The following is a 26389-nucleotide window of genomic DNA, read 5'->3' on the forward strand; positions in this document are numbered from 1 at the left end:
ATGTCTGCTGGAGTGAATAGAGGACTTTCAAAATGGCTGGACGAGCATGAAGCAGGAGACTATGAGGTCTTTGCAATCAAGTGGGACATTCATCAACCTGGGGAAGCCTGCAGGTGAGCAACGATGAAGTGGCGTGTCTTCTGCGAATTCGTCATGGTTTTGCATACGAAATCATCTAATATTTGTGCGAGAATTTGTGCGAGATGTGTGCCTAGAGACATTACCGAAGCGTATAAGCGTAACCATGTGAAGATTTGTCAACGCTTACTCAACCACGACATCGATCAAGGCAAAGAGAATACTCACAGCTGATGAGACATGGGTGCATCGCTTTCAGCCAATATCTAAAAGGCAGAGTATGGAGTAGGAAAACCCAGAATTGTCAAAGAAAAACAAATTCAAGACTCAAAGTTCCGTAGGGTAAATCATGCTATTTTAGGGTTGCGCAAAAGGGCTTATACTGGAACATCACCGGGAAAAGTGATGTCCAGTCACCTGTAAAGGCTGCAGTGAATGTTGAAACCATTGGGATTTTGAGTTACGAGTTGCTGGAACAGCCTTCACACAGTCCAGATCTCATCCCTTGCGACTATTACCTGTTTGGACCGCCCAAACACTCTTTACAAGGTCATAGATTTGAAACAGACAAAGAAGCGGTGTATGATTGCTGTACGATTGTTGCACTATCAGCCGAAGACCTCCGATGGAATAAATAAGCTTGTGGAGCGTTGGAAGAAGTGCACGGGAAAGCAAGGACGCCATGTTGAAAAAATTTGTCTTAATAAATTTCAGAAAAAAAAGTGGGTACAATTTTTGACTTACCCTCGTAATATCCACTGTAATCGTTGTATTATCGACTGCATATCGTCATATTGTCTACAGCATATTTCTGTATTGCCAACGGTATATTCTTATATTACCAATGGAATATCGCTATGTTCACTACAACATATTGTTTCAATACACATAGTATTTACTTTTATTATTTACAGCATTTCATTACATTATCTACAGCATATAATTTCATTATCTATGGCATTTTCTAATATTATCTACTGTATTTCGTTATATTAGTTATAGTATATTGTAAATGTTGCCATAAATTGCAGAGTTGTAATCCCTAGGATCTGTTAAAATGCAAAGGAATAGGACTAGTTTTCCTCACCCAGCTGGCTAGGAGTCTGTAACCTAGACAACCAAATCAAAGATTTAGAAACCGCGCATACAGATTATTGAATAATTGAAGCATAATAACAAGATGCGCAGTCATGTTCAAATACGGGAGTGATAATTATTTCATCTTCAGTTAAATGAGGCTCAAGTAATTACCCTAACTTTTCAAGAGAATTTGGTCCTATAAATTCTGCTAAGTAGAAACAATTTCATAAATTTCGAATTTTGTCAAACACACCACGGCAATAAGCGTTAAGCTTTTTGTCAAGCGTTAAATAAAATTAAAATATTTTGGCCGTGCGACTATTTACTTCCAATATGGCAACGAAAGCTGTTTATTTATATTTCATTAAAATCGTTAAATCATCATACACCAAAGAAATTTTCTTAGAGATATTTTTACCAAATGCTCCACGTAAAACATGCAAATGAAAGCTTCTTTTACACAAATAGACTTAAGAATTTTCAAACCGGAACGCTTGCCAAAGATTGACTTCCGGTGCGCTGCACAAACGGTATGCATGGATCCTCATTTGACAAATATATTCTCTCGCTGTATTCACGTGTTCTCTTCAGATTCGCGATCTTTGTATTCGTTCAACGCCATCTGCAGACCGTTTCCTTCCTCGTTTCTATATATTCACGAGATCACATACCGTCTTATCTGTTTGACCCCTAATCACCTTGCAACGATATTTCTGATAACATTGCACTTGCTATCTAGGATTTCCCAAGTTATTAATGGTACATTCTAGATTTCGTAAAGAAAACATTCGTAAAACACATTTTCGTTAAAAGAGATACGTAATTTACACACAACCTATACATATATATATATATTTACACACACATATATACATATATATTTATCTATACACGCACAGATTCATACACGTACAGTCGCATCAACACACACGCTCACACACACATATATGCACATAGCAATGGGTATTACTGGTACTTTATGTTATCTTTGTCGGTTTATGGTGAAAGCAAAGTCTTCGTCATTATTGTCTATAGCTTGCCACATTAAAATCTGAAAACACCGTTCCACATGCTAATAGCCTCGTGGAGAGATCACTTGATTCAATGTCTCAGTATGTAAGCCTTGGAATCAGATATCGAGAGAGCTTTATTGTTCTTTGATAATGACATTTTTAAAAATTGAAATGGTAATAAAATTCTATGTTTTTGCGCTTTTCAAAGCTTGTGTTTATCTTTAGAGAAGCTGGTAATTGCTTTCGCTGTTGTTCAGCCTAAAGGGGGCTCTAAACCGCGAACACCTATAAGGTAACCGGAGAATGTAAATATACACGATATCTTAGATCAGGAAAGTTGACTGAAGAGAATCCATTTTTTTACATATACTTTACTGATTTTTATTTATATATAATGATAAATCTCAGAGCGGCAACACATCGTGACGTATATTTGCCATTTGAATATGGCTAACCCCTAAGGGTGGATGCTGCTGTAGTTTGTAGCCCCAGGAAGACACCTCCTCCAACTGGCTATAGACACACTTTCTGTGCCCTATCAGTATTTGTGAAGGGAAGTCATCCTTCCCGTCTTCAACTTATGATACACACGGACTCGATGATAGGTCAATACCTTGAAACTCGAGTCCGTGTGTATCATAAGTTGAAGACGGGAAGGATGACTTCCCTTCACAAATATATATATATTTTTATAAAAACCACAACCACTAGCACTACCTCCAAGACCACCACCACAAACCCCACAACAACAACAATAATAATGATTGTTATTATTATGAAAATATTATTATTACTATTATTATTATTATCACCATCATTATTATTATTATTGACATAAGTTAAGAGAAAAATGGCGAATACCAGTTATCCCTCCCGTGTCATGGGTTCAACGAAAAGACAAACTGTTTCTCAGAATACAAGTTGAAGATTGTGTTGACCCGACTTTTGATGTCCAAAGCTCCTTCTTGAATTCCAGGGAAAAGAGGGACCATAAAAAAAGAATTTTGCTGTTAATTTCACAGTGTATAAAGTGGTTAATCCACATGACTTTAAAAACATACTAGCATTATCGCCCGGCGTTGCTCAGGTTTGTTTCGACCCTTTAGAATTGGAATTTTTGAAAAGTAAAACGTTTTCATTATGTAGATTGTTATTCTCTTTAAGTGAACATTTTTCTGGATGAAATACACCGAAAAATGGCGACACAGCAGTCAAAAAATCGTAAAAAATAGGGGTTTTCATAGAAAAAAAAGCACCTTTTTTATGTAAATAGTTTTTAGTGTTAACATGGTCCGATTTGAATGTTATCTTCTACGGAATGAAGAGCAAGCCTTCTTCTACCATACTCTCAATCTTGGTCAACTTGCGCCGCAGGGTCTCGGAGGAGATAGTGTTAGCTGAAGGCTACCAAACCTGCCACACACAGACAATTTCAGCTTTATATATAGAGAGATTAAAATATTGGGTGATGAGAGTAACATTTTGTAATAAAGAAGATGGATGAAGATTGGTGGCCTAGATTGCTACAGCAAGAAGAAAGGAGTCATTACTTGAGAACAGATTTTACAAGATGGAAGGATGAAGATGATTCTGACACAGATGAACCCGATGCTTTCAACCTTAAAGATAAGATGAATAAAATGGGAGGTGTCGAGGATGGTGAAGAAATTGAGAAAAATAGTGATGATGATGATTGTCTTCCTGTCTTCCTGAATAAAACCGGCACACTTGCTTGTAGCAGAGCTAACCAGGTTGGGTGGGGGGTATATTATAATTTTTTTTACAGCTACAGAAGTTTGGGCCCCAAATCCTCAAGATGTGTTGTAAACTATCTGCCTGTCAATGCTGCATCACTTCATCAAGATATATTATTATTATTATTATTAGTAGTAGTAGTAGTAGTAGTAGTAGTAGTAGTAGTAGTAGTAGTAGTAGTAGTAGTAGTAGTAGTAGTAGTTGCAGTAGTAGTAGTAGCAGTAGTAGTAGTAACCGTAGTAGTAGTAGTAGCAGTAGTAGTAGTAGCAGTAGTAGAGGTAGCAGTAGTAGTGGTAGGGTGGGGGTGATGGTAACAGCAGCAGCAGCAGTAGTAGTAGTAGTAGTAGTAATAGTAGTAGTAGTAGTAGTAGTAGTAGTTGTAGTAGTAGTAGTAGTAGTAGTAGTAGTAGTAGTAGTATAGTAGTAGTAGTATTTTTATTATTATTATTATCATCATCACCGTCGTCATCATTATCATCATCATCATCATCATCATCATCATCGACATCATCCTCATTATTGTTTGCAAAAAGTGTCTGAATGAAAGCGTATAAGACAAATATCGGTAAGGCTTGTGAATGCAATATAATTTTCTTCCTATTTTCTCGGAATTTGCGAGCGCACCATGACTTGTCGAACATGTAAAAGAGATAAGCAAATATTTAAAAAAAAAAAAGAATAGTTAAACACGTTTGGATTTTCGCAAGAGCAGCAAACCAGGACTGTTAATAGCACGTAGATTTTTTCGCAACGGAAGAGAGCGGGTGGACAGAGATTTATATATTTCACTCAGCCATTACGCTACACAGAATCGTATCAGGCAGAACAATTCTTGCCATTTAGGGGTTTGTAAAAATACAATATTCAGTGCAGCCTTTATAATTCCGCTATTAATTCTTGTAAATAAGAGGTCGGTTAAATCTGCCCCAAACTCGACATAATAATTCTTGAAGACCCTTCGCTATAATAGAAGACACGAAGTTAACTTCTTGCATGAAATGCAATCATCTATAGTTTGTAAACACAACGAAACACTTGCTCATATACATAGATACATATATACATACATATATACATGTGTACATATATACATGTGTACATATATACATACACAGATATACATATATGTGTGTGTGTGAGTGTATGAGTGCGTGCGTGTATGTGTGTGTGTGATACATACATTTATACGTACATACATATGTATATAAATACACACACAAACGGGAGATAATATATGTATATATATGTATATATATATAATATAGGATAACATTTTTTCGAAAGAAAATTTTATCAATGGCCAACATATTAAAAAATACCTTTAAAGGTTAAATTTATAAACAACTAATAAGTTGTTTATATATATATATATGTCAATGGCGTGTATGCCATACGGTCTGCAAATCTGACGGAGGCCTCAGAAGACATTTTCAGATCCCAAAATGATCAGAACTTAACTGCAGCTCATGGTGTTCCATATAAGATATGCCAGTTACATGGTTGTATTTTTAAAACATTGTCTGTTTTAAAAAGCCACATCAGACGCCATGTTAGATCTAAGTTGTAAGTTAAAGAGGTGGTCACACTCTACATAAGGAGTAGACAACCACCATATATATATATATATATAAATATATATACATACATACATACATACATACATACATACATACATACATACATACATACATACATACATACATTTACAGACACACATATATAAATATACATATGCAAAGATTTATAGACAGATGTGTGCGTATGGTGTGTTTTTTAAGTAATGCGTTTGTTTGTGCAGTGTTTCTGCGTCGTACGTAAACAGATCTTCACAATGTATTTTAAAAATTCACTGAGAATGTTTTTCCTTAAAAAAAAAAAAGAATCTCTTTTTAAAAAGAAATACATACGTCAAAATGAAGCGATTATGAATATATATTTACGATGAGGTTTTAAGTGGTTTTTAGAAAAAATACACACCGAACACTCCTGCGTTGTATTTATCATGAATGCGAGACTTATCTAACTGTCTATCACTATCTATAGAGAGTTGCTAACATATTCTATCCGTTCTCTTTTCTATCTATCTTCTAGGTTATATATATATATATATATATATATATATATATATATATATATATATATATATATATATATATGGCTTTAAATAGGTATGCATACACAAACGCATGCACACACATGTACGAAGACATATGTGTGTGTGTCTATTTCTCTAATTGCGTAAGTATATGCGATCCTATGTGTTGGGAATGAGTTCGCTTATTTATGCAACATACATACATATGTGTGTGTGTGTGTATACACACATACACATACATATGTATCGTATGTATATGTATATATGTATGTATATATATATATATATATATATATATATATATATATATGTATATATTTATATCTATATATCTATCTCTCTATTTATATATATATATATATCTATTTATCTATCTATCAATTTATCTATTATCTATTTATCTATCTATCTATTTATTTATCTATCTAGTTATTCATCTATCTATGTATTTATCTATCTATTTATCTATCTATACATCTATCTATCTATCTATCTATCTATCTATCTATCTATCTATCTATCTATTATCTATCTATACATCTATCTATCTATCTATCTATCTATCTATCTATCTATCTATCTATCTATCTATCTATCTATATATCTATCTATCTATATATATATATGTATATATATATATAATATATATATATATATATATATATATATATATATATATATATATATATAGTGAGAGATAGATAGATAGAAAGATTGATAGATACATACATATATGCATACATACAAAGAAACATATACGCTTATATGTAAGTATATACACATGTGTGTGTGTATTTTTTTTTATTTTACTCTATTCTAAAAATCCAGATAACTACACACTGCTCACTCCCATGCTTAAATGCAAGTCGAAAACGAGTGTTTTTGCCCTATATGCAGTCGCACGTACGTCAATTTTGCATTATTTTAGATGTAACTAACAATATTATAAATACACCAATTAACAGAACAGTAAACGTATGTAAAACATTTCAGAAAAAGTCGATATACACAATGTTGACATAAAAAACATTTGTACCTATACATGCATGCATGCACACTCACACACCTACAGACACACAGACACACACATATATACACAAATATAGATCATAACACACACGATCCGTACAGGAAGCACTGAAGATTTACACAGACTTATATACGCGTACTTTATTATATATATAGAGGTGAATGTATGAGGTTGGGTATGAATATACTCATACTAGTACGTATATAGGTTGATGGGTACTTACATACAGAGCAGACATACCATATACATATATATGTGTGTGTATAGTATGTATATTTGCATGTATGTAAGTATATATATAATAGAGAAGACGGAATGTACAAAAAAAAATGTATTGTACCACAACCATTGTTTTATCTTCAAGATAATTCATATATGCACACGTATATAAATATATAAAAAATATATGTACTATTTACGCCATGCATGTATGTACACCTATGTATATATGTAGTAATAGACATATATATGTACGTATATACAGACATATTTATACCTATATACAAAGGTTTTCATATAATACATACACAGATATATACATGTGAGTATATATATATATATAGATATATATATATATACGCAGACGCATGTATGTGTGTGCATGCGTGTATGTGTATGCATATATGTTGTATTTTTGATTCATATTACATACATTCATACAGACAGACATAAATGTATCCTCTTTGTAAATAATAAAAAACATTAACACTTGTATTAACAACAAAAACAATTACGATGGTTATAACAACAGGAACGACAAACATAATACTGAAAGTAATGGAGAAATCTTAAGAGGGAAAGCTGTCAAAGAGAAATATAAATACTCAAAATAATGAATAGATAATGCATTAAACTTATAGGAAGTGTAAATATGTAGAAAAATGCACTTGGTGTTTCTTTTAATTGACAGGTTATCGATCTTATTAAAGAGAGTAAAGAAAACTATTTGTGAATAGTGTATGTAGCTAGTCCAGTTTGTCTCCTTGTATCGTATGACATGATATTTTTGTGGTGCTCCTGGAAATGGGGAACTACTATTCTCTGTGTGTGTGTGCGCGCGTATATATATATATATAATATATATATATATATTTATAGATAGTTAGAAAGAAAGATAGATAGATAGATAGATAGATAGATAGAGAGAGAGAGAGAGAGAGAGAGAGAGAGAGAGAGATGGATGGATGGATGGATGGATGGATAGATAACTGTCTTTATTGGCCACACAGGGCTGGACACAGAGGGGACAGTTACAAATGTAGATCTTTTCTTTTCGAAGATGGAAAAGGAAAACGAAGAAAAAAGGAATAGATAGACAAGCAGACAGACAATCAAACAGACAGACAGGCAGATAGATAGATAGATAGATAGATAGATAGATAGATAGATAGATAGATAGATAGATAGATAGATAGATAGATAGATAGATGGATGGATGGATGGATGGATGGATGGATGGATGGATGGATGGATGGATGAATGGATGGATGAATGGATGGATGGATGGATGGATGGATGGATAGGCGGATGGATGGATGGACGGTTGGATGAATGGATAGATGGATGAATCGATCGAGGAATTGATTGATCGATGGTTAGATAGATAATGAATAGAAAAATCATGTACTTTGTTAAATATTTTAGATATTTTAAATAACAAATAATTATTTTAACGCTTGCGGATGCACTAATGTCTATATATTTCAGTCTTGCTATAATAAGCTCCAGGAGTTATTCAAGGAATAGAAATAATGTGCATTTCAAATTGGATTTTTTGAAACTTGTTATGATTTATATTTCTCTCCATATTAGCGTTCGTTATTAGGCAATTATTATTGGTCCAAACGTTCACGCGTGGCATGTAATTCTTTGTAAAATACTATTCTTTGTTAATCGTTTTCTGATTTGTAGTTGAATATGGATCTTTTGTAATTTTGAAAATTTCATTTTTAATTCAGTCATCAACGTCGTTATATATCTCCTAAACGGAATTTTTCTAATTTTCTCATTACCTATTTGCTGCCGATTTATTGTCATTCATTAACGTACTGACGATATTTTTCACGTGTATTTTCTTTAGTTTCACATGTCATCATCACACAAATGAAACCAGAATTGTTGCAAGTGAAACTTTCCCTCGTTATAAAAGCCCGTCCATCATCAAATTTCAGCTCCAGACCTTCGGTCAAATATGCCCCACTTTATTCCGCTTTTTGTAATAGTGTCTCTGGAAAATTCTTTATGAAATTTTCCCTGGTCTATACATTTTTAATATCTTAAGTTATCTATTGATGCTTGATAACTTTGGTTTCCCGAATATTTTCAGGCTTTTTTTATCTACATACACAATTTTTGTTTTAAAATATGCTGAAATATTTCAGCAATTCCATGGTTAAATATAGATTCATGCGGGAAAAATTTTTCGTCTGATTTCCATTTGTCTCTCTTCAGATTTGTTGACATTTAGCGCTCGAGATTTTACTGGGAATTAATAGAAATGCTCTTTGAATAATTACGTTTTCCAATTCTCTCGGTCTTCAATCATGCGAAGGATACCATTGAGCAAAACCTTTTTGCAAAATTTGAACAAAATGTTCCTTTTTGTGTTTAGAAAAACAGGATTTGACAAAATGCTACTTTGAATCCATTGGTACTTGATACTTGTTTTTATCATCCCATCTGTTTTCATAATTCAATTGTTTAAAAACTTCACTTCCCTCTGGTTAAAATCCATCGTGAATTTAATATTATGGTTTAATATGCTAATAAGAATTTCGAACTCCATAATTTAATCATGCCAACGAAATGAAACAATCAACGAGGATATCTTTTGCAATTGTTCTTTTCTCTTCTTTTCTGTTTTTGTAATGCGAAAATAAGTTCCCAAGTATTTGAAGAATTCGCCGCATTTTCTTCTTTTTTGGAATGTATCACTAAGTTGCCCATATGGGGACAACTTTATTAATCATTGCAGTTCTTCATATTTGCTGTTGTGCTAAGTTGTCGGCTACGAAATAAATTTGGAATACAGTGAATCTTAGTCCTTTAAGGATGAGGTGTTTTTCAAGACATGTTAGTAATTCAAATTGGTATTCATCTCGTCAATATATAACTGCACAGATTTTGAAGTAGTGAAGATTATTATGAAATAAAGCAGAAATATCAAAGGAGACAATCCTTGTAATTTGGCGCACTGTTTTCCTTAATAAAGTTGACAATTTCTAAATTGCTGTGTTCTGCAGATATGGTAACAGTCACTGCATGCATTTTCAATCCTTCTTTTAGAATTTCATCTGCCTGGAAGATCTGAAATTGTTGTAGGGAATTAGTAATAATCGTATACTCCTTGTAGTCTATGTTGATAGTCGTGTCAGTGCTGATGTAGTAATTATACTGTGATACTGATTGGGTGTTATAACGAGCAAACCTTTTGAGGATACTAACACTGTACGACTGGGGTTCGTACAGAGCCAGATACAAACAATCTATCGATGAATTCGCACTATAACAATATCTGTCAGGGCATCAACCGCCGTGCAAATCCACATATTACAGTGGCGACGAGGATAAAGTAATTCACATGGAGTTAATAGAAACTCGTTGAGGAGTTTAACAACCTCACAAAACTTTTGCTGCGTAAACTTTACGAAAATTCCTAAAATTATGGAAGATTTGTTGTCCGGTTTGCTTGAGTTGCACAAAAAAACAAAATCAATAGTTGAAAGAACAACAACCGCAGATACAATTGCAAGAGCAACGGCAGAAACAACAAGAACAATAATTCTGTAATTACCGAAGTCATCAGGAAAGCCTGAAAAATGCGTTCTCGCCAGACTATGTTGCGAATTTTATAACTGGATTCAAATAGGAACCTGACGAAGGAGTTACCTTCGATGCATACTACAGAAGATATGAGCAAATCTTCAAGAAAGTAATCTTGTCGCTTCTGTTGTTGTTCTTGCAGTTGTATCTGCGGTTGTTGTTCTTCGAGAAAGAATGTAAAGATTGGGACGACGTGATGAAAACGCGCTTAATCTTGAGAAAACTGACGGCAACAGAACATAGACGATAGAGTAATTTTGTGCTCTCAAGAAAACCGTCTGACGTAATGTTTAATGACATAATAGATATATCGTGTAAAATTGTCAGTGGAAAATGCTCATTATTCAACAGACACTGGAAGTGTCTGAACATGGAGAAAAACAACGACGAGGACTACATCACATATGCTGGTCGAGTATTCCGAAAATCTTTGTAAAAAGTTCCACTTTCTCTCCACCCTACTGTACAGGATAATAATGATAATAATAATAATAATAATAATAATAATAATAATAATAATAATAATAATAATAATAATAATTGTGTACAGTGCTCAGGTGCACTACAACTCATCTAAAGTGTATATATAATCAGGTGTAGTTTCGGCGGATTTCGGAAAGCATGAGGGCCTTAAAGGATGCAGTGTCATGGCAATCAACAACTGACGCAGGCAGTTTATTCCATGCTTCAGCAACTCTGAGCGGGAAAAAATGTTTCCGAAAGTCATGGGAGCTGTGTTGTTTTCTGACTTTGTAGGCATGTCCACGTGTGTTAGACACATGGAGATCAAAAAGGTGTTCAGTGCTCTAGGAGCAAAATTACCCGATATAAGCTGGGAACTTCGGCCAAAAGTGAATGTTCCGAGGTCGAGACTACACATTGATTTCGCTGGTCCTTTAAATGGTTCTTACTACTTAGTAGTAGTGGATAGTTTTTCGAAATGATCTAAAATTTTTAAGTGTAAAAAATCCAACCTCCTCAGCTATGATAAATATTTTACCACGAATTGTTTGCAAGATTTGACATCCCAGACGCGATAGTGTCTGACAATGGAACGCAATTTGTGTCTAGCAAATTTTTAAAAAGTTGTGAAATGTTTGCGATGGAACATATGACTACAGTGCCATACCATCCCAGATCTAATGAACAAGCAGAACACTTTGTTTATACCTTCAAAAGAGCTTTAAGGAAAGCAAATAAGGAAAGCACTGATGAGGTAGCTCTTCACTAATTTTAAAGAGCATACTGTGTAACACCAAATGCGAATATATCAGCAGGTAGTTCACCAGTGGAGTTGATATTTGTAAGGTAAGTAAAATCAGTCATAGATAAATTGCTACCTGGAAAGAAAAGAAAAATGAGCCAGGTAAGAGCTAAATTAAGTTGTGTAGGAAGACATACAAAAATGGAAAGCAGCATAGAGAAAAGGGCGATATTACCAAATGCAAAGATAAAATGATATATTGGGTAAAAAGTAGAAAAAAGTATACAGAAGAGACACAGGAACCAACTGAAAAAGGGAATCGGGCAAAGCGAACCAACGAAGTTGGAGAAACCCATGGGATGATTGTACGATACGTTCCAAGAACCAACGCCACAGCAGGTGATTGAACCCAGGCGTGAAAGTGAAAGGAAAAGAAAGCATAGAGAGTTCCTGAAAATAGATGCCAAGAGAAAAATAAAAATTTAATTGTTCGGAAAAAGATCAAGTGAGGTGGGTGTGACTAAAAAATATTATTGCTAAATAAAATGACACTTCCTAAGAAAAAATTAAAGGGGAGATACTGTAGGGAATTAGAAATAATGGTACACCCCTCTCACGTGATGAGTGGAATGAAACAAGTCACTATAAGTAAGGTGATGTCGGCAAGTATCAACAGAGTACGTGTAGTCTGTGTTGATAGTCGTGTCTGTGCTGATGTAGTAGTTATACTGTGATACTGAGTGGGCGTTACAATGAAGATAATAACGCAGTATGACTGGAGATCGTAAAGTGCCAGGTAGAAATATTCTATCGGCGACTTCGTAATGTGACAATATCTGTCAGAGTGACAAACGCCATACAAACCCATATATAACAGAAATAAATAACGCGTGTAAAGTAGTTTGAAGAGAGAAATACATCAATTATTAACTATCCATAAATACACTTCCCACGATTTAAATATGCAAGTCATTTTTCAAGTTTAATGTCTTTAAATTTTCTATAGAATACAGAGCCAACGCTGCAAGCTACGTCGTTTTGTATTTGAATACTTCTATGCAAATAATTCGATCCAAAATTGAAAAACTAGACAGTACATGTATATGCATATTTCAAGAGTTGTTCTACTTTCATCATCACCATATACAACTCATCAGCTATCTACGAACTCACTGCTTCAATATTCACTACGTTTAACTGTGTAACTCTATTGGGATACACCAATTTACATACTAAACACATTGGTGGTAACTTGTACGCAAATATCAATTCCTAGCAATTGTTATTTTGCAACCAACAATATACTCTCAAATATACTAAATGCTTACAAGTCAATATCGTATGTTATTTTAAGGCGGCGAACAGGCAGAAATGTTACGTTCTGAGTTCAAATTCCACCTAGGTCGACTTTACCTTTCATCCTTTCGGGTTCGATTGAATAAGTACCAGTTACGCACTGGGGTCGATATAATCGACTTAATCCGTTTGTCTGTCTTTGGTTGTCCCCTCTGCGTTTAGCCCCTTGTGGGTAGTAAAGAAATAGGTATATCGTCTGCCGTTACGTTCTGAGTTCAAATTCCACCGAGGCCAACTTTGCCTTTCATCCTTTCAGGGTCGATAAATCAAGTACCAGATGCATACTGGAGTCGATCTAATCGACTGGCCCCGTCCCCCAAAATGTCGGGTCTTGTTCCTAGAGTAGTAAAGAATATTTGTGGTGGCATTACCATATTTTCATTTTAAGTGTATCTCTTTAGACTTTCATTAGAATTCATATGTATATAATACGCATATGTATATGTGTACAGGATTCTCTGTGCGTATGTGTGTGTACCTGTAGTGCCTTCTCTAAATTTGAGTTTATATGTAAAACCTTTTATTCTCCAAAAATGTATTCTGGATTCATTCATACGAGCGGGTCAATTTTCTTTCTGAAGGCGAACATAACTGACAATCAATGTTATAAATATCAACTCAAAGTGTCATTAAAAATTTTATAGTGGAGTTTTCATGTAAATTTCACTCGCTCCTTCCTCACCGTTTCCTTCCAGTTGATGGATCGGTGTCTGTTATTCTTTTTTTTTCCTCGGGGTAGAAATATTTAATGCTCAAAGTTAAAATATATAATTAAAATGGATATTATTTTATCTATATTTTATGCGCATAAATAGCTCTTTGTACCACATATATGTGTATTTCTATATTTATATATCATGGACGCAGGTTAATTGATAATTATATTTTGATCATTATTGAGTTGAGTGTAGTCTTCAAATAAGTCCTTCCAAGTTGTGGAGATGGGCTACTTACATGTTTACAGGATATGAAATTAACCAGGATCAAAAATGAGATCAGTATTACTTTTAGTCTACAAGGATGGACCAACACACGAATATTTAGGGGTTTCATCAACAAAGAAATATTTGTCTTCAAATTTCTGAAGTTCTGCTGGCTATGATCAACCATTCTAACATCTGATGTTTCTATATACTCCAGAGTTCTTATACTTCGTAGCTATTTATCACTTCCAATTACACATAATTTAAAATGGCGACGAAAATACTCGAACATGTATTTCTTCGTGTAAATGGATTTATAATTTATTCATCACATTAGAGATGTTGTACCATTTCATCATATCTTCTTTTACTTTCCTTCCGCACTGAATTTATTTATATATTCATTTTACCTTTTTCTCTCTTCACATGTAAAAGCAATTTATATTCAATATTAAGCTTTAGATGAAAATTGTAATTAACTTGAATTAAATATTCTATATTGTATGATTGTAGCCAACCAGATTTTTGCATGTATGAAAGACGATTGTTTATTCTGGAAAAAAGCGCTGAATTGTAATTTTGCTGAAGGAATCCAGTCTAAAAATCTAGTAGTCTAAAATTAAAACCTTACGCATGTTATTTTATGCTCTAAGCCATTTTATGCTCGAATCCAGTTTTAAAAAATCTAGTTGTCAAACATTAAAACCTTATTCATTTCATTTTATTCTCTGAGCCTACACCGGATGCTAAATATACACGACTTGCAAGTATTTGACATTGATTTAAATTCAATAAAGTTTTATATGTATATATATTATTTGCCATGAAGGAAAACTAGGGATATTTGAATGCCGAAACGAGTCTGTAAAGTGAAAGATTTTTACATACGTATGATGCTGAATACTAACAAAATTTTGATGTTTATTTTATGCTTAATATTGACCGTTAATTTCCTCTCGTGTTGAAGAGAGAGTAAATTGTGTGTTTTTATTGTTCAGTTAATTATCAGGTGAAGTAATAATTATTTTCCTTACAGCAATAAAACTAGTTTTCTTCAAAAACTTTGAAAAACAATTACAAGGGAAACAAATAAAAGCGCAATTAATGTATTTAATATTTTATTTGTCTGCAATAGGAACGTTTCGATCCATGAGGTTATCATCACCACTTCTTATGGGTATAAACTAAAAAACAAAATCATAGGTGAATTATAATATACATTTAATACAAATGTATAGCATATTTGCATGTATCAACAGCAGTCACTTCAGAAAAGATATCAGATACAAGTGTTCCAGAGAAGATAATGTCAGCTATAGTTTTGTGGATATATATAGAGAAAGAAACGACTTCTGTCAGTGGTGGAGGTGGATGAAGATTTTAAAACACAATGACGTACATTTTCGTCTCTTTTTGCCCCGAAGGCAGAGCAGTTCGTTAGGATATTAGTGTTCTCGTTTCTGTAGTGAAAGTCTAGTTTTCGTTATTTCTATGCACAGTTAATCTGTTATATTTTGATGCTCTCTTCTCTCACGAACTAGTCGTTTGTGATTAAACATACCCGCAAGACATTTTCGAGAAGAAGAGGCCTATTTGTGAACGAGGTTAAAAATTCCTTGTTTTCAACATATATATATATATATATATATATATATATGTGGGCGATTTTGTTATTAGCTTCTTTTCTTTTGCCGATTTTGAAATTGGTTAAACGTACACATATTCATGCCAGCATACATACGCATATGTATATCTGTGTGTGTGTGTGTAAGTATATATGCATACGCGTATATATATATATATATATATATATATATATATATATATATATATATATGAGTGTGTGTGTCTATATATACATACATACCTATATATATATATATATAATATATATATATATATATATGTATGTATGTATATATATATATATATATATATATATGAACAAACACGCTTACATACATACATATATATATATATATATATAATATATATATATATATATATATGCGTGTGTGTATATATGCATCAATGTTGCTCGCCAACTTGATTTCACGCATAACAATTTCTTATACGACACCTTCATCTCTCATAGTTTTCTTAACATTTGTACTGAGTGAGTTAAAATTGTTAGTTAACCTTCGTATTTTCTTTATATTTTTGTGAAAAACGAAGCGCAATATTTGGTCAAGTATCACACAAACCGCTACTTTGCTCTTAGTAAACATCGAAAGTGATTTTTTAGACCTTTAAGTTTAGACCTTTGTACCTAAAGAATTACAGGGTCTGTTGGTGCTGTTTAAGCTGTACTCATTTAAGCACATGTGTTGGTCTCTCAATATGTGATGTTTCATTGATGACAAATGTTCTAAAAGTGTACAACGAACTTGGATTGTGTAAGCAATGTTATCGCAAGATCCTCTACACTATAGAGCTTTACCATACTGACGTTTTCAAGCATTGAATTTCAATTTTGAATCTATAGACCACTGTTGTTCAAGATAGACCTTCCTCAACCTCAGCTCATTGTGCAATATAACTCCAATGAACCGTTATGGTGTTCGAAGAGATATGCTTTTCTTTCTCCTCCTGATTTTAAGGGAAATTGTTTATGAGAGACTCGAAAATAAATTCTCCATAAATATCTTTGGAAGCCTGAAATCATCAAGCTAGATGACATGAACCACCTATCGGCTGTATTCTTACGCGTGGTCTCTTTTCGCTCTAGTGTCTCAGTCTAGATTAAGATATAGTCGAGGCACCGAAGTGATGATCGTCAGTGTCAGACATTTGCTGGAGGAGCGCATAGAACAACCTATCACATATATATTTTTATTGGCCACGGGGGCGGGGCTAAACATAGAGGGGTCAAACAAGGACAGACAAAGGGATTAAGTCGATTACATCGACCTCACTGCGTAACTAGTTCTTATTTAATCGACCCCGAAAGGATGAAAAGGCAAAGTCGATCTCGGTGGAATTTGAACTCAGAACGTAACAGCAGACAAAGTGTTGTTAAACATGTCTCCCGGCGTGTTAACGATTCTGCCAGCTCGCCTCCCTAACACATATGATACCTGATGAGACGCAATTCCATAATGAGACAGCAAACCATCTTTTCAAGTACATCTAAGTCAAATGCAAATGATTTGCAGTTGATATTTGATATTCGAATTAATCACCTTTGGTGAAAACTCTCGTACCTTTTATGTGTCATCGATACGAAACCCATGACTCAGGTGTGTATAGTAGGGATATGATGGCGGAAGCATCATAGATGCAAAGTTTGGGCAACGGTTTCAAGTCCCTGTCTGACTGGATTCAGTTCCTCAGGGATTCAAATCCAACTACCACCTTTTCAATAATTAAGTTGGTTTCGGAATCTAGGGATCGATCGCTAGAGATTGATCCAAAAAGATGCGGAAAAGAATCCCCTACATCAAATCTGATCCCTTGAACATGTGTATTTGGTTCCACAAAGGTCTCTCCTGAAACAGGTGTATCCATCACTTCACAAAGAGTATTGGCGCTGGAGACAGAGGTAATAATTTATTCAATCTTGCGTTCCATAAGGGTCCCAACAGCTCAGTCGGGAGCAAACGTTATAAAAGACTTTGGTTTAACTTCTAAATGGTTCTGATTAAGACATTTCATCTGTTGTGCAATAGCGTACAGAGAAGGTTAGACATGGGTCCTTAAATCCTTAAGCAATCTCAACCAGCGAAAACGTTTACACTGCTTAACACTTGCCCGGAAACGAAAAACATCTGACATGAAATATCGCGTTCACAAAATTCTTTAACTAGACAAAGAACTCAATAACTTAAGTGGGTACCCTAGCTTTTCAAGATATTTCAAATTGTATTTCTATTCAAGGTGACAAATGTATACATTAGCTCCACAAAATCTTGGTACACAGGAAGTTTCTGTTCCATGCGATCCTCCAGCAAATGCCTGACACTAACGATCATCACATTGATGCTTCGACTAGGTCTTAATCTAGAATGAGGCACTAGAGCAAAAAGAGACCACATGTAAGACTACAGCTGAGTAAAAAGAATTCAACTACATATCTTTCCCAGAGCTACAAGAAGATAGAACGAAACTTACCATTGTTATACGTAACGGCATCATACCTCACTCTCGCACACACACTCACACACACACTCGCAAACAGGCATACACACACACACACATATATATATGTACATATATATTTGCATTGTATAGTTGAATATGTTTATGTGCATATATTTATTTGTGGAGGCGCGTGGCTTAGTGGTTACGGTATCAGCACCATGATCGTAAGATTGTTGTTTCGATTCTTGGACCGAGAGACGCTTTGTGTTCTTGAGCAAATCACTTCATTTCACGTTTCTCCAGTCCACTCAGCTGGCAAAAATGAGTAACGCTGCGATGGACTGGCTTCCCCTCCAGCTAGGGATCACATACGCCATAGAAACCGAGAAACCGGGCCCATGAGCCTGGCTAGGCTTTAAAAAGGGGCGCATTTATTTATTTTATTATATATTTATTTACATTGATATATATGTATTATATATGCATATGTATGTATGTATATATATATATATATATATATGTATGTATATTCTTTTTCTAGAATTAGATATCGAAGTAAATACAAATAAATAAATAAATAACAACATATAATTATTGGTTTGCAGAGCACTTCGGGATTGAAAAAGTGGAGGACATACGTATCCAAGTTTATGCTTTTATTCAATATTTACAAGTTGTAATTTATAGATTTTATCTACTTCGCGTTCCACCCTTAATACAGATTTATACGTTTGTATGTGTGTGTATGGATATATATATATATATGCACACATACATATAAACACATATATATATATATATATATATATATATATATATATATATATATATATACATATACATATATATGTGTGTGTATAGTGTTCAGAATTAGTATCAATTTGCGAAATATCGGCTTCCAATCGAATTTCATGAAGTATTCGATTGTGATTAAACATGTCCGCGAGCTATTTTTCTCTCCAAATATCTATTTGGGATCGAGGCAGAAAATATTTTGCTTCGAATACGTTGGAGTGTTATTTAATTACCAGCCGAAACCAGTATATTTTAGGAAAACTATTGATACATATAAACACACAATGTGTGCGTATATATTTCTGTTTTCGATATATATATAACTTAATACTACTTCGAATTTCCTTATGAATATAAGATGCCTTGATGATGCTCATACGGGTCAACATTGATACAGAAAATGTTTCAAACAAATTAGTTTTCTTTTTATAAGGCGGGCTGCTGTCAGAGTTGTTAAAACGCCGGGCACAATGCTTAGCGTCATTTCGTTCGTTCAGTGTTCAAACTGCATCGGGATAATCTTCGCATTTTATCCTTCCGAGGTTCATAAAATAAGTATTACTTGAGTACTGGGTCGATGTTATTGACTAGCACCCTCTACCGAAATTTTCATGACTAATACTATTAGTAGAAAGGATTATTTAGCATATCGCTTAGTGCTTTTCTACAACACTATTTAGAGCATCGAAGGCGGCGAGCTGGCACGCCGGGCGAAATGCGTAGCGGTATTTCGTCTGCCGCTGCGTTGTGAGTTCTAATTCCGTTGAGGTCAACTTTGCCTTTCATCCTTTCGGGGTCGATTAAATAAGCACCAGTTACGCACTGGGGTCGATGCAATCGACTTAATACCTATGTCTGTTCTTGTTTGTCCCCTCTATTTTTAGCCCCTTGTTGGTAATAAAAAGATAGGTATTTCGTCTGCCGCTACGTTCTGAGTTCAAATTCTGCCGAGGCCAACTTTGCCTTTCATCCTTTCGGGGTCGATTAAATAAGTACCAGTTACGCACTTGGGTCGATATAATCGACTTAAAATCCTTTTTTCTGTCCTTGTTTGTCCCATTTATGTGGGCAATAAAGCGTATTAGTGCCCCTTTTGTGGACAATAAAGAAAACGTTAGCACGCCGGGCGAAATGCTTAGTGGTATTTCGTCTGTCTTATGTTCTGATTTCAAATTCCGCCGAGGTCGACTTTGCTTTTCATCCTTCCGGGGTCGATAAATTATGTATCAGTTGCATACTGGGGTCGATCTAATCGACTGGGCCCCTCTCCCAAAATGTCGGGCCTTGTGCTTAGAGTAGAGGAGAATATCTTGAACATCGTTCAATAAAGTGAATAATAAAAATACCGGGAATACATACATATACATGTATGCTTCTCGAAGCAGCGATCGAATGCTATATGTGTACAGATTCATACCCGTCACTACTCTTTCCTATCTCCAACAACGGAACCACAGCACCTTTTCCTACCTAACTCATCACCAATTTCCTTCACTCCTAAAAACAGTGAGTTTGTTCTCACTCATCTTATGCTTTTCTTCAAATGAAAGTCTTACGTTCGAAACTTTAATTAACTTTCCCATCATTTTAATCGTTAATCTAATGCAGTATTGGTTTAAAGATGTACCTTCTGCTTCCTAAGTTATCTCACGTTACTTCACTCCGAACCACTTATTCTTACTTTCATTCATCCTACGATTTTCATCTGATGAACGACTAACACCCGAAACGTCAAAACATATTTCCCCCGTTTAACTAATACGCTATTTATTTACACATGACCCTCTTGTGATGCCATTTTCGATTTGTTTTCGCTTATTATGTTTTCTATATATGAGTACGTAATTGAGTGTGTGTCTGTGTATATGCATGTGTGAAATAATATCTAGGAATCCAACGATGAATCTCTCTCTCTCTCTATATATATATATATATTTATATATATATATCTACACATATATAAACATATATATATGTGCATATATTTGAGCATTTATATACATACATATATATATATAACACAAATATATACAGATGTATATATGTTACTATATATATATATATATATATATTATATATATATATATATATACATAAACGCAAAAATATTTACATATGTATATATGTTTGTATATAACCATATAAAATCACTTACACCAATCAATTGTAAGCTGGTTTCTCAGCGGCTGCTTGCTGATCTATTCGACTGAGCTTCATGTATCTACTGAAACAGTTGACACGCTTATAAGTGGTCGAAAATGCAACAGATCATTCATATATGATGTAGAATCGATCCTCACGGACAATGCTATGCAGGAGATATTCTATTAAAATTAGCTTTATCTTATCAGATGGATTGAACCATAATAGTTTCTGTGGAAATTTCCATTCTCACAAAGACAGCATATTAGAAATGGAAGTACGTATGTCATGTTTTGATACGTACGCAAGCGTACATAAGTGTATAGATATATATATATATATATATATATATATATATATATATATATTTATATATATATATATACTACAACAAACAAAACATAACATATAAATATATATATATATATATATATATATATATATATATATATATATTTGTGTGTGTGTCTGTAGATATACATACGTATATACAAATATATATATAAACGCATTGAATATATTTGTATGTATGTGTTATGGATATACATGTGTATAATAATGTACGTGCGCATCGCTGAAGGAAGCCAGAGAATATTATCTGTTTTGATCTATCCTGTTCGCATGACTGTTGCTAACATCATAAATATTTAAAGTTACTCTAGTTTGGAGCTGTTACCTCAATAAGTTCTTAAAATAACATACACAACAACAACAACAACAGCAACAACTACAAAAACGAAGGCAACGGCAATGATAAGCGTAATAGTAACACTGACAATAATAACAACAGTAATAGTAATAATAATAATAATAATAATAATAATATAATAATAATAATAATAATAATAGTAATAATAATAGTAATAGTAATAATAATAATAATAATATAATAATAATAATAATAATAATAATAATAATAATAATAATAATAATAATAATAATGGTAGCAACAGCAGCGACATGAAGTATAACAAAATGTAGGAAGTCAATTATATACACAATTTACACACAGACCTACTACATATATATATATGATATATATTTATATATATATATATATGTATGTATTTATATGTTTGTGTATGTATATATATATATATGTGTGTGTGTGTGTGTGTGTGTGTGTGTGTGTGTGTGTCTGTGTGTGTGTACCTGTGTGTGTGTGTGTGTGTGTGTGTGTGTGTACACAACTATGTAAACAATATCTGTTCCTCTGTTGTAGTAGATTGAGCGTGCTATATGATTGTTTTCCGCTATCATCCTTTGAGATGCTATTCAGAAATAAGATGAAACTAAGTGCCAAGGCCCTTATGTACGAATGTACGAATGCATGAATGTACGTACGTATGTAATGCATCCATATACGTATGTTCATAATGTTGCATGAATATAAGTTGTATATATATATATATATATATATATATATATATATATATATATATATATATATATATATATATATATATAATATATATATATATATATATATATTATATATATATATATATATATATATATATATATATACTAACTAATACTTGAACATACATAGAAGTATATATATATATATATATATTCATATGTATATATCTCATGTATACATTCTATATATTTATGTATTACATATATATGTATATATCAATATAATGTATGGTATACAATATATACATGTAAAGTATTACTGATATATATATACATATTTATATATACATATATATATATATATATATATATATATACATATATATATATATATATATATATATATATATATAATATATATATTATATATTATATGTTCATGTTCGTAAGTATTCGAACTTTGTACTGTATTTCTATATAGATTTGTGTCTATGTAAAAGGATTGGCAGAAAAAATTTTAGCTTTCCATTGTGCCTTTGACGTCTCAATGCTAATACTTTAAGTCTATTGGTTATTAAATATATTATATACACCAATTCTGGTGATATAAATAATATCGATAAAATGAAGAGAAAAAAATTTTCCCAAAAACCTTGTTTACCGCGTCTGTATGCTCCAATGTTAGGCTGACATCCTCACAGAAAACACACACACACACACAGACACACGCACGCACACACACACATACACAAAATCACTCAGCGCACACTGACACTCATATGCTACACGCACCACAACCACTTACGCACCCACACACATTGCACTAACAGTCATTTATACACATTTACAGACTGCGCAATCATTGTCCGTCTTTGTATGTGTCTGTGTTTTATATAAATATGTGTATAGATCAATGTATGCATGTACATATAATATATATACATATATATTAATATATATATATATATATTATAATATATATACTATATATATACTATCTATATATATATATGTACATTATATATATATATATATATATATATATATATATATTATAGAGAGAGAGAGAGAGAGAGAAAGAGAAATATATATATAAATAGAAATATATATATGAATAGAAATGTATCTACCTATCTATCTATCTATCTCTATCTCCTCTATATATATATATATATATATATCAACAGCAACAACAATGATAATAAGGATTATTACGATGTTGCTTAGCATTACTGATAATTCTTTATATATATGCATCTATATGATGACATATACAGCACTATTTATGTATATATATTATGAGTGTGTATGCTTGTTATATTATATTTTATTTATTAAATCGACATATCCAGCTTATATACACATTCATTCACACACCTCTATACATATCCAAGCCATCAAACTACAAACATTTTCCAACGTATGTAAATCTACTTATATATATTACATACGAACAAATGACATTTTTTTCTCTTTTGCTTCTCTGTATTAGTCTAAAACCAAAATATTCCAGAATTGCCTTATTCCTGGCTGTGTGGTTAAGAAGCTGGCTATGCCAGCAAGTGAATTCGATATCAGACTCACTGATTCAACACGCCAAGAATGTAAGCGGATCTATATCTAGCGTTAGAGTGACCACATGTGGTCTCTCTACTATTACTTGTATTAATAATTTTTACTGTATCCCAGTCTTTTTATACGCTAGGCCACTTGGTGTTTTAAATTGATGTTATTAATTAATATTCAATTTTTTTCACCCTTATTGTGATTTTAATTGTATATATATATATATATATATATATACGTGACTTCAGTGACCGAAGGTGCTAATCAGCACCAGTAGTGCTAGAGATCAGAATCAGAACAACTCTTAGCACAAGGAAGCACTTTTCTAGTGACTGACAATGGAGACAAGCTCCTTACAGCAAGCTAGACGAAGACTGATCATCGATGCTTTTTGGATTTGATTAATCAACATCAGTGACTTGCACCCGGATGAGAGTCTCTGTTGAGTAATAATCAAACCCGCAATCATCGTTCGGTGATTCGGCTCAGCCACGATTGCTGTAGTCATTACAGAAGTGCTTCCCCGTTCTGACTCTAATTTCTAGCAATGCTCGTGCTCACAAGCACCCTCGGTCCATTTAGTGACATCTATACTGTGCCTTTTGGTTGTGAATTGCGAATAATTAATATACATATATAATTTCAGCCGCCATGCTTGATCGCTCAATCCACAAGCTATTTTATTCTCTCTCTGTTTATTTCCGCGTGCTCTTTTCACTTGAAAAGCGTGGGGTCGGAACGTGAAAGACTTAATCACGTTTCCGAGTGTCAAATTAAGACACCTGCTTGTTGTTTATACACCTGTCTTCGTCTTTTATTTTTCTGTAAATTTCAACTATATATATAATATAATATATATATATATGTATGTATTATAATATATTTTTTCTCTCCTTGTGTTTTCTGTGTTCCTTTCTGTAGAAGAGCGTAGGCCCGAAACGTAAAAGATTTTTCTATTCCTGAGCGTTATCAAATAATCTGTTTGTTTTGTACACCAGTCTTCGTCTTTTGTATTTTTCGTAAACTCTCCCTATATATATATATATATATATAATATATATATATATATACTATATATATATATGTGTGTGTGTGTGTGTGTGTGTGTGGGTGTTTTGTGTGTGTGTGTGTGTGTGTGTGTGTGTGTTTGTATATATATATATAACATGTATGTATGTATGTATGTATATGTGCATGTATATATGACGAGCTTCCCATTTATCACTGTCAGCCAATTTCACCCTCAAGAACTTCTTCGGACGTAGTTGAAGCCACTTGCTCAAAATTAATAACATCAATTCAAAACACCAAGTGGCCTAGCGTATAAAAAGACTGGGATACAGTAAAAATTATTAATACAAGTAATTATTAACGCTAAATATAGATCCGCAAAGGGAATCCACCACTAAAGAATTGTTCTCAAGCATTAATTCAACACGCCAAGAATGTAAGCGGGCAGGACAAATGAAAAATAACGAAAAAATAGATTAACTCTATACAATTGTTTCATCGTTAATAGGAGTGTGTCATTTTACTTACATAATCATTTTCGAATCTTCAGTAGAGTATATCAAAAAATAATTGCTGACCGAACGCCACAATCCATACGAAGCGAGAGTAAAGGCGAACTGCACAGCCGATTATATTTGCAGTTAGTTACGTTCAAATATCCTCATTTCTAGCGCGTTTGAAAATACCGGATGTAAATACTACCCCAGTAATTACTGCCGGTTGAGAACATATTAATTTATAATTAAAATCACAATAATTTATAATTTCATCTATTAACGATGAAACAATTGTATAGAGTTAATCTATTTTTTCGTTATTTTTCATTTGTTCTGCCCGCATACATTCTTGGCGTGTTGAATTAATGCTTGAGAACAATTCTTTAGTGGTGGATTCCCTTTGCGGATCTATATTTAGCGTTAGAGTGACCACATGTGGTCTCTCTCTTATTACTTGTATTAATAATTTTTACTGTATCCCAGTCTTTTTATACGCTAGGCCACTTGGTGTTTTAAATTGATGTTATTAATTAATATTCAATTTTTTTCACCCTTATTGTGATTTTAATAAATTAACATG

The 26389-nt window shown here is 33.2% G+C and overlaps 1 pseudogene; it reads left to right on the top strand.

Moving 5' to 3' along the window:
• Nucleotides 1-26036, top strand: LOC118765729 (annotated as a pseudogene).
• The last annotated feature ends 353 nt before the right edge of the window (nucleotides 26037-26389 follow it).

The sequence above is a fragment of the Octopus sinensis genome, linkage group LG13 (genome assembly GCF_006345805.1).
Source record: "Octopus sinensis linkage group LG13, ASM634580v1, whole genome shotgun sequence".
Lineage (NCBI taxonomy): Eukaryota > Metazoa > Mollusca > Cephalopoda > Octopoda > Octopodidae > Octopus > Octopus sinensis.